Below are 7,461 nucleotides of genomic sequence, written 5' to 3'. Positions count from 1 at the left end.
ATCTATATTAATCTTTGCTTCAAATTTGAAATAGGAACCTAAGTAAAATCTGAACGGCACACAATCTAATCTACTTTTCACGAGCAAAGCCAGGAGTTCCTCTTTGTTTTTCTATAGCCCTGATAAACCGTTTATTACTAATCTAGATTAAAAAGTTAGAACCCGGAACACTGGGATTTGAATATCTGTGGGTTTTCTGAAAGGGAGGATGGTCTCTGTGTGTGTTTGCGTGTGTGTTTCAATTGATCTATTTGAGAACATTCTAAAAAGTAAAAGCAAGTTTGGCAAAAATGACATGAACTTTCGCTTGGGAGATGTTCTGGCAAAGCCAATTCCCTGAGAACGGTGGGACCCTCTCCCAGAGGCGCTTCCGGGCCGCGGAAGAGTCTAGTCAGGAAGGTCGCGTCTGGCTAGGACCGCGGGGACCTCCAGCCGGACCTTCTCCCGTGCACCGCAGGGGCAGTGCAGTCCCCGAGTCCTCAGTGGCGGCGTCCACCGCGCGGAAGCAGGGCGCGTCCCACAGAGCTCCAGGCCCGGGCACCCTTGGCAGCTCTCCAGCCCGGGTCAGCGGCATGCGACCTTGAAGTCTCATTTGCCTACCCCCGCCCCTCTCCCGCCCCACGCCGTCTGGTGTCGCTTGGGTCAGCTTGGAGCCTGCGCGGCTGAGGCTCATCATCCTGCTCCCCGCCGGGTTTGGGAACGCAGGATCAACTCGTTCGCGGAGAGATTCGAGCCCATGGAGCTCCGAAGTCAAGCCTTTCGGTGTCGTTTGGTCATCAGTATGTTCTTACCTTCTTCGCCAGGTCCTACGGAGCTCACTGCAGATAGATACTGCGGGTCCACGTGTGCGTTGAGGACTGGCGAGGCTAATGAGGAGGGCAGTGAGGGTGTAGGGCCGAGGGAGCTGGGGTATTATTGTCAGGGAGCCAAGGGCCCCGGCCCTGCAATTGCTTTAAAGCGCTTGGTAATTACAAGGACTTCGACCGTGGAGAAGTCGAAACCTGTTGATATAAAGTTCTTCCTGGATGATTTTCTTTCTTCTTTATCTATTTCAAAGAAAAGAGGATGATCCTCACGACCGTTTGGTGACAATTAGCTTAAATTTGAGCAAACGTTGAAGGGAGATCCTCAGACCCCCTAGAAGCAGCCTTTTCCCCGCGCGACAGTGCGTCCCACGCGGGCGTTCACGCGGGTCCCGTTACCAAGCGCTCACCTGGCTCCCGCGGGGTCTTTCCATCGTGGCGACTTTTAAGGCGAGCGGAAAAACTTGGCGCCTGCCCTGCACTGTTGAGACTCCAGAGAACGATGTAGGATACGCGGGTGGGGATAGAGGAAAACTAGTGACAAGAGTTTCTGAAGAATTCACTCCCTCCTGGATTACCTGGGACGCACTGCTGCATTCAATTCCACTACCTAGGGGCTGATATACTTATTTCTGTTACATGCCTTTCCTCTCTCGAATCTTATCTTTATCTAAGATTAGAAAATATTCGAAAATTTTTTAAAAAGAAAAATTGTTGAACACTTTTAGGGCTTGCCTGGCGTCCACGTTCTGCTTTAGGATTTTAGCTCTGCGATTTAAAACCCACAGCGCCATCTCCTGGCAACGAGGAGAATATCGGGGTGGATCACAACAAACTTAAAAGCTGAATATGAAACATTCAAATATGAGGCACTTTATTTTACGCCTCAAAAATTATTTCAGCGATAAACTGATTACAATTACAAAACATGAGCTGAAAATTTATGATCATTAAAAGTTGTCAGACACAATCCTGGAAGCTTATTATTGGTAAATAGGAGTTTGTATATCTACACACACAGGTTTTGTAGATTCAGATATAGTTATTATTCTAGAGATTAATGATAAAATATTCTTTTTAAATTGGTCACAAATGCATAATTTGATGGGAGAAGTTGAATCACAGGTTAATTTCTAAATCTGGATTTGTACTAGTCATTTTATGCAAAAGACTAACTTTGTATTAACCTCTGTGCTCTCAGGAATTAATTGACTGGTAAAAACCAAGTGCTGAATTACTATTCAGATATTTTAATAACCAAAACATCTCTCTTTTAAGTATAGCTATTTTCGGTAAAAGCAGTTCTCTTTGTTTTCTTTCGTAAATGATGCTTACCACATATGGTAGAAAGGAAATTAATGTGAAATGATGCTGTATTGAAGTATAATTTCTCTTTGTTCCTCGTGCAGTTTTACTAATCAACATTAGTAAATGCTCAGCCCCATTTTCCTTAGTTGCCCTTCACTGTCTATATTTAACAGCCCTCTCACCTCACAAACTTTCAAAATGTCTGATTTAGGCTTTGTGAGCCTGAAGTATCATCTGAAGAGAAATCACTTTCCAAAAATTTAATGCATGTAGTAGAATCATGGATACCTAGCCCTTTGTGAATTAAAATGTTTCTGAAGTGTAAATATATATAAATAAGATTGAAATCCAGTAAAACTTAGAGTTGATATTCCAATTAAGAACATTTTCATCTATGATTATATATCTAGACCTACTGCTTGAAATACAAATAAAAGTAGATACGCTTTTTGAAGTGTACAAAATATTATGAATATCTTTCAAAAATATTGTAGATCAAACAGACAAATGTAAATTCCACTTCAGTTGAAAGATTAATTTTATTTGATTAGGAATAAAAGTGAAGATCTATTAAGCCAAATATTTGGACTCATTTACTCTGTCGATGTAAGAGTTTCTGTTTGAAAGAAATTTGATTATATATAGAAGGAACTAGATAAACAGATGGTGAGCTAGAGAGCTTTTCACAGTTAAGTTTTGAAATTTGACATGGATAAGTTTGACATCTTCTCAAACATTTTTGATGAGGTCATTTGATCTAGCAATGCAGCATTGCTGCACATAATCATCTAAACTTATGTTTAAGAAACATTTAACTTGGTGTTTTTATTAATGTATTTGGCTGAAAAGTGCACCATTCGAGTGCACTTGGAAAAATATACAGACACACACACACAGACACACATGTATTTGTGCTGTTTTCACACAGTGGTAAGCAAGTAATATAAAAAGGAAATCAACAGTTACAAGGCACTGTGACAAGAGTGTCTTAACATAAGAATGACCTTCCTCTGATGAAATATTTCATTCAAACTATCTGTGTAACATCAGACAAACCAGGCTATCTATTGTAGTATAATGCCCATGTAGAGAATGGACATTACGATGTGGCGTAGAGATGTTTAAGTTAATTCTAAAAGTGACTTGATCCTAGGCTGTAAGTACTCCAAAAAAAAAAAAAAAAAAAGTCTCCCATTGCCCCCGCCAATCAAAATTCGAGATTTCCCCAGAAAGATTGTTTTGTAATCCATGTACTTAAATATTCTCACTCCTTTGAGTTGCTTCCCATATTCCCATTGTTTTTGAGAACAAGGGTCATGGGGGAAAAGAGGGGCGAAAGGAATAATAAGACAGAAGGAAGGCTGAGGAAAGGCAGGTTTACAGATTTGGGGACAGAGAACACATTTAGTGTATTCAGTAGATGTGGAAAGAGCTTGTCTCATCCAGACACAGTCTTTTCTTTAAAAAAAGTTTTTGAATTACGATTTTTACAGATGTCCGAACCTGATTGCACTTCTTTGTGATTTTAAAAGGCACAAGCAGGTGTAGTAGAAATCACAGCTCAGCTGAGGAGCTGTGTAATCTTTGGCAATTTTCTTGATCCTACTTAGCTCCAGGAGGAAAATGGACCTATTTATCATGGGTTTCCTGACTGCCTCAGGGTATTAATCAAATGAGACTATGTGCAAGCGTTTTGTAAGCACTTAAATTTTATGTGGATTTAATGTTAAGGCTTTATGATGCTTCTGAGATTGTTTCACCTAAACCAGCTCAGTCACCTTTAATTATCATTGTTGGTTTGTATTCTATTTACTTTTTTCTATCACAACTTGCAGGTGCTGGCAGATTGTACAGCATCTTTCACTGCTGGGGTCGTGTTTGAGGGTCACAGGAGTGGGAGCCACAGTTGTGTTCCCAGGTCAGCAGTGTTCATTTCTGTTGCTGCCTCTCCCTTCTCCTGAATATAGCCTCCTGCCCCCGCTTGTGGGGTGCTTGCTCTCTTCCTGCTCCCTCGAACCGCATGGATTTGTCTCTGGCCAGTTATGAAATGGTTACCATAGTGTGATTTGACTGAATTAACTGGTATATTGATAGAAACATGGCCATGGATATGGTTCAAAGTCGATTATGATTCAGATATACCACTATGTTTTTACCCTTCTCAAGTCTTCCATTATAATGCTTCCAAACGTATGGGCATACTTTTTGGTTTAATGATATATGCTAAATTAGTGATTATTTTGTTTTTCTTTTTCCATCTAGATCATTAATACAAAAACTTTGTGAATCTGGATCTCTCCTTGGTCTTTGTTGGTGTTTGTTTCTCCCTCCCTATGGCTGGATACACCTATGCTATTATTATTTCTACCCTACAGAAATACTGGCACAGGTACCAAAGATATATGTATGAGGATTTTCTGAAATGCCAGAAAATACAAAACAACCTAAATGTTCTTCAGTAAGCAAATGATTAAATAAATTATGGTGTCTTCATTCCATAAAATAGAATGCAGTTATAAAAAGTAAATGAAGTCAATCTCTATATATACTGACCTGGAAGGACATCTCTGACACATAATTAAGTTGAAAAAGCATAATGTAAACTATCACACAGTTATATTTGGAATTAAAAAAAGGTATGTGGGTAGATCCATGCAGGAAAAAAATCTGAAAGTTTACTAAACACCTAACTGGAATTGGAAGGTCAAGGGTGGAGTTTTTTATATGTTACTTTAAATACTTTGATAAAAAGTGGAGAGATTATAGGTAAGAGACAGATATTTACTGTTTGTTATGTGTATAGGTTTTTATTTTTTATTTTTACAATTAAAAAAGCTCAAGAATAAAAAAAAATACATAAATAAAAATGCTGGTATTTCCCCTAGGTTCTTTGCATTATTATTCATTCTCATCTCTTTTAAAAAAAAATACTAACGGTAGTTTTTCTAACTTTAAACATTGCTCTCTATAATTTTGTCCCTCAAATTTCATTCTAAAACCATATTCTTTCATGTTGTTTGGATCAAGAATGCATTTAAAAATAATAATGATATTTATGAATAATACATATTTTTGCTTAACCACAGATATCTGCCCTTCTTTACTAGTAATTAAATTTTTGAAGAAAATTTATGACATTAAAAACACTTGGTGATTATATTACAACATGAGTGACTTTATTGAATTTCAATAAAGAATAATTCAGTTTAACTTTGAAAATTAAGTCATTTTACACTTATATTTTAGCACAAAGAGCTTTTTTTTTTTTAAAGAAATTTAGACTTTGGTGAAGCAAAAATTCTCACTTTCAGCTTTGATGAAGTGGTCTTGGGGTATGAATTTACCCTTTTGATCTCCTTACATGTGTTTGTATTATCATTTGCTCATTCTATCTCCTGGTTCACAGGCGAAAGAACAATGGCTTTTGCCTTTGAGGTTACTAAAATTCACACTTTAATCTTTCAGGGATTGCTATTTCCCAGTTACACTCGATGTCTGATTGTCAGCTTTATGTCTCAGAAAGTATTCCCCACAATTCAGGTACAGTAAAGTATCTAGCTCCAGCTAGCCTCTGTGTACTATATAACTTTTATAGTCATTATAAAAAATAATTTATTGAAAAAACTTAAACCTTTTCCAACTCAAGTGACTTTTGATTTAAATGTCTATGATCCTGGCTATGGTAATCAACAATGGCAGGGGTTTTTTTCTCTTTCTGAATTAAGTTTGCTGTCTATATTACAAAGTTTAGAAAATATAAAAGTAACATCATCTCAGAGATAACGGGTTAGAAGAAATGGAGAGGTTTTGGTTTGCATTTTACCATTACTTGCTTTGGAATAGCATTTAATACAAGGCCTGGAGAAATTTCCTATTCTTTGTGTCATATTTTCCCTCTTCTATATATTTTTACTTTATTTGGGTTGCTACATGGTAAACTCTAAAATATAGGCAGCCTCACTGTTATGGTGGTTTATCAAAAATACATTGTTAGGTGAAATTATGAGAAGCAACTTAAGCCATTAAAATAATATTTAAAATAATAATTAATTACTCAAAGATTTTTTAGGAGGTCATTTAAAGGTGATGGCACAGGCGACAAATCTCTGTGAATGCTTAACTGCTTAACCCCTAAAGACATAAACTCTCAATATATTGTGATCTGAATTTGAAGATGCTGAGCTGACGGCCAGCGGTATTTCGTTCGCACCGGATGTAGCTGACAAGATTAACGTGTCCTCTGCGTCTTTAGACACCCTAGCCAGCGATCCTATCCCTTGCTTGCAAGGTGTGTTTCACTACTTGCGGGTTGTTTTGTTACCTAGCCTTTGGACGTTAAAATGAAATCACTTCTTACTCAAATGCTAATGCAAATAGCACCAAAATATTTTCTATATTTGCCAACTGAGCTCTTCTGAATCGGACTGTGGTCAAAGCAATTAAGTCATCTTTCATCTGTGAGCAGTATGATGTGCCAAGACCCAGAAATAGCATTTGTGTTGATCATGCTACCGTTTAAAAGAAAGCAATTTGCATTTGACTTACAGTCAGAGCAGTTCTTCACTATTTTTCTGGTACTATCAAACTCCTTGTACTTTCTAGTTACTGATGCTGATGTTATAGCTTGTTTTCTTTTAAAGGCATGGACTTTTCAAAAACAATTTAAAAAGATAAAATACAGGTATGGACATGTCGAAAACAACCTCAGACTATAGTTAAGTTTTTGTTTGTTTATTTGTTTGTTTGTTTGTTTTTTAGGTAGGGCCTGATGCTGGCTAAGGTATGAATGCCTGATTGTTGTCTATAGAAGCTTTAATATCAATCTCTTCTGTCTACTGAAGAGCAATGAAAGACAAGAGGGCAAAGCTTCTCTAAAAAGAGACCCAAGGAGATGTGAAAACTGCTAACTGAATAGAATATCTTAAATGAATGTGTGTGTGGGGGGGAAAATCCCCTCCCATATTAAATGAAGCTTCAAAGAGGAAATGTGTTAGAGACTCAGAGACGATGATGTGTGTAAGAAAGCACTGATCGTTAGTGAGGCAGACTCTTAACAGAGGTGACAGTTTTAAACTATGGGTAGGTTTGAGAAGTAAAAGAAAAAACACAGGGCTCCAGCAAGAATTTCTTCTGTCTATTTTTGAAGAATAACAGTCCTGCAAGGAGAAACTATACTTCAAAGCTCATTAGCAGGATAAAATGTGATCTTCATCTTGATAAGAATCAGCAGCGAGTTTAAAACTCACCTGAAGGAGCAGAATCAGGAAAGCTCCTGCCTCTATGAAGCATGTCAGAGTAATTTTGTAACCTAAATTAAGGTAAGTGATGACAAAACCTATTTAAACATTCC

The sequence above is a fragment of the Pteropus vampyrus genome, unplaced genomic scaffold, assembly GCF_000151845.1.
Source record: "Pteropus vampyrus isolate Shadow unplaced genomic scaffold, Pvam_2.0 Scaffold99, whole genome shotgun sequence".
Taxonomy (NCBI): domain Eukaryota; kingdom Metazoa; phylum Chordata; class Mammalia; order Chiroptera; family Pteropodidae; genus Pteropus; species Pteropus vampyrus.
This window is presented reverse-complemented; position numbering follows the sequence as displayed.